The following is a 4,340-nucleotide window of genomic DNA, read 5'->3' on the forward strand; positions in this document are numbered from 1 at the left end:
TGGGGGAGATTTGACTTGGTCATAAGCCATAGGAAGATGTTCTGGTGGTTTCAGTTAACCATAAAATGAACATAAGCCAACATTGCCATGAAAAACCAACATAGTTGTGATAAACTCAGGTGGTACTCATAGTAATTCAACCTTCTCGTCACCTGAGGCCATTGTCTCTAAGCACAACACACTCAGCGGACCATATTGAGAGCAGAGGTGTTTGATTCAGGGTGCCATTCCCTTAGGGAGAGACTGACAAAACAGAGGGTGTAGACAAAAGTGATGGGAATGATAGACAGCTTCAAAATTCTTACCTAGTAGCAGCTGTTGAAGAAACAGGGCATGTCTTATCTGGAGAGGAGATACCTATGAAGCAATGTGGTAACTGAATGATTAATGCACAAAAGAAGGAACTTACTCGTTGCTCTGTATTATGCCAAAAGCTAAAAGTAGGACTCTTGCATAGGCAGTTATTAGATTATTAGCTCTAGGAGGGCCAGGAATGTGTGTGTCTTGTTTGCCATTAGAGCTTCAGCACTTAACATAGTGACAAGTAAATAGTAGGTGCTGAATAAATTATAACAGTGTGAAAAAGAGTTTGACTTGGAGCTCAGAAGTCCTGCGTTCAAGTCCACCTGCTCCACCTAGGTCTTGTGAAACCTTGCACAAGTGTATGTAGCCTCTGAACAGGTTTACAAATGCTCAAATAAGGATGATAATACCATTTCAAGTGATTCACATGATTTTATGACTGACAAACTGATCATGTGAAATCTTTTTTAATAAATATAGCAAAATGCTATGTAAATGGTAATAATAAGACACAACAATATTAAATTCATTTCATTTTCAGTTATTAAATGTTTTCAACAATGCAATGAATCACTTTGTGAATTTACCAGCTACTATTCATTGGAAGTATTCAAGTAAAGGTTGGATGACATTTCTGAACAATGTGGTAGAGGTCAACTTTTGTCTTATATGAGATATTCAACTGGATGGCCACCAAGTTGCCATCCAAGGCTAAGATTCTGCTATCACGGTCAGTGCTATCCATTCTTTCTGGCCAAAGTTCATCAGTCTTCTCATTATCTATGTCAAAATTGTAAACATATTCTGATGCTGCTGTGGTTGGACTTTGGGATGCTTCTTTCAGCCTGTTTAATGACTACTGAATTCACAGCAACTCCAACTCATTCAGGGCTTCCAAATACTCAATTTATTATGGGCCTTCCTGGAACAGAGGCTCCTAACCTTTTTTCTGGTGTGGCCTGACACATCTGAGGGAAGTAACATTCTTAGCAGTAACTGTGGCTCATTATGGCAGCAATTCTCAACCAGCTGACAGGAGTAATTCCTTTTTTGCAGGGCATATCGGAATGAGGCAGGGAAAATGAAAACCCATTTCTGTAGATTCTACAATGTCAACTCCTTGACTATTTGAGAATTACTAGTGTAGATAGATCCAAAATACCCAATAAAGTTTATGACTCCGTTTACCTCTATTTAACAGAAATCTTTCACAGTGGCTTAATTAAATAGAAGTCTAAGGGTAGGCGGTTCAAAGCTGGGTCAACTACTTGAGGAAAACATTGAGGGCCAAGATTGAATCTAGTTCCAGTTTTATCATCTTTACCATATAACTCACCCTCATGATCCTAAGATAGCTGCTCCATCACCAAACATTACATCTGTACTTCAGGCAGGAAAGCAAGGGAAAACTAAATGTCAAAAAGTCAAAGCCAGTGGAGTTAGTCCCCTTTCAAAGAGCTTTCCCAGTAGTCTCAGGCAGTGACTTCCATTCATATTTCATTGAAAATGTGGGAGACTGAACATTTTTACTGAATACATTATTGCCTCCAAACAAATCATAATTCTATTCACAAGGAAAAGGGGATGTCTAGTAGTCAGGCAATGCGTAGCAGCCTCTGTCACAATTCCCTAATTCAGTTTAATGCACAGAATGTTTCCTGAGAAACTACTGTACAGAAACTGTGCTAGCACTAGGAATGTATAAATGAAGACACGGACAGTTTCCGTGTTAGAATAAAGGAGATCTGTGTCTAGTAGTCAGGCAATGCGTAGCAGCCTCTGTCACAATTCCCTAATTCAGTTTAATGCACAGGATGTTTCCTGAGAAACTACTGTACAGAAACTGTGCTAGCACTAGGAACGCATAAATGAAGACACGGACAGTTTCCGTGTTAGAATAAAGAAGATCTGTGAGGTATCAGTAAAGAACTTTCACATAGTTCAACTTGTGACTCAGAAGAGGGGCCGTGTATTTATCTGTCTGTTATCAGGAAATAAAACATATTTCAGCAAGCTGACATAAGCTTGCGATTTTCTGGAAAGCAAACTACAGGAAGGATCATTGTCTGGCAAGAAGCCTACTTGACCATGAATTTATTGTGACTTTCTAAAATTTTGAGAAAAATGTTGTTTACCATTAAGCATAAAAAATTTTGTTTAATAAAACACATACATATGATATGAGTGATTTATTGAATTTTAATATAGCAATGAATTATTACATAAAATAATAATAGGAAGAAGACTGCCAATACAAAAATTATTTCTCCTTTCCCTTTTGTAAATTTAACAGAATTCAGAATTTAATCATTTATGCTTTTCTATCCCGTGTGTTTAAGTTCAGCATTTTGTGTGGACAAAACTGCCTTTGTGTATTTCATTTCTCCTGTTTGAGACGCCTTCTGTCCTCTCTGTTAATCCCCATCTCAGCAGGTTTTACCTCTTTGGGTATAGAAGTCTTGCTCCTTTTTACATATGCCTTGCTCTGATGCTCTGTCTGCCCCAAGAGCCTATGAAGAGATGTGAAATAGACAAGTGCATGCTTTCTGAGGTGATAATTAGGGGCATTTCTTTCTAATATTGTTATTGTTACTAATAACACTTCACATTTGTATAACTCTTTACCTAAGAAATTGTCCAAAGTGCCTAAAGATTACCCCCTTTGAGTCTCACAGCAACCCTATGAGAGGGGTAAGGTGGATATTTCCGTCTTCATGGGGTTGATCAGGAATCAGAGGCTCAAAGAAGTTCCATTAGTTGAGCAAGATCACACAGATAGTGAGTAGCAAGAACTGAGTCTTAAACCCAGCTCCTCCCACTCCCAGTTTTCTACTTGGTGTGCCAAGTTGCTCAGTGTTTGTTGGAGGGATGCACCTTCACTTCAAACATTAATGTGTCACTTAGAGGACCCAGAAAGCCATGAGATCTACTGCCAATCTGACATTATGAATAAGACACATTGCTCAGGAGACTGTACCCACTTCTCCTCAACTTGATGACTATAAACTTCTTAATCATCTTCAGACTCATTTTTTCAATTTTAAATAGTAAAACAGCTTATTCTGGGCCTTCAGAATCTGCTATGGGTGTCCAAGAAGGAAAGGGATGAGCAGACAGTCTGGAAACATCTTGTCCAGATTCACTCTTAGGAGCCTAAGACTGTAATGCCAAAGAGGAATTCCCTTTGCCCCTTGTTGCAGCTTAAAAGGAAAATTAGGGGAGCTCCTGAGCACCAAAACATATTCATCTCCGTGTTCTTGTAGTTAGCTCCAGCCAGCCCAAGTAGGATTTCCTTGGAAGAAAGCCCCATAAGCCCCATCCCACCATGCTTCCTGGCCCCAAACGAATCCAACTCTATTACTCATTTGAACTATGAGCAACACTAAGGAGTTAAGGAGCTGAAAATATCCAAGCCCCCTCCCATTCTATAATGATTGCAAAACATCTGTTTACATTTGCGAGAGGAGACTTAGGAAAGACATTTCATCGGCTTAGGATAGGGACAAATAAATACGTGAGAAAGAAAAAAGGAACACATATTATGAGAGAAAGTCACTCTAAACCAAATGTATTATATCTATTTATAAACGGTTCATGTAATTTGGGAATGATCTCATACTGTACAATGATCAGAGTTCGGCATATAAAACAAGTTTAAAAACATATTTTTCTGCCATTTAACTATAGCATAGACATTTTTTTTTCCCCAAAGCATAACACCTTTGGAAATTTCCCTTTTAAATGTGATGATTTTTTAAGTTATATGCTAAATTAAAGTTTCAATTTTCAAAAAGGAGCGAATGTCCCTCTCCACAAAGCCCATTCCAGAGAGACAGAAGAAGCATCTGCTCTACAATTATACTGGGGGACCCGAACACACCTCTCAGCATTGGACAGATCATCCAGGCAGCAAATCAACAGAGTAACCATTACTCTTTCAGAAGGAGAGAAAAGGGCCAGCCCGGTGGCGCACTCAGTAGAGGGCGGCGCTCCCGCCGAGGGTTCGGATCCAATATAGAGACCGGTCCGCTCACTGG

This window comes from Galeopterus variegatus, unplaced genomic scaffold (genome assembly GCF_000696425.1).
Source record: "Galeopterus variegatus unplaced genomic scaffold, G_variegatus-3.0.2 Scaffold3222, whole genome shotgun sequence".
Lineage (NCBI taxonomy): Eukaryota > Metazoa > Chordata > Mammalia > Dermoptera > Cynocephalidae > Galeopterus > Galeopterus variegatus.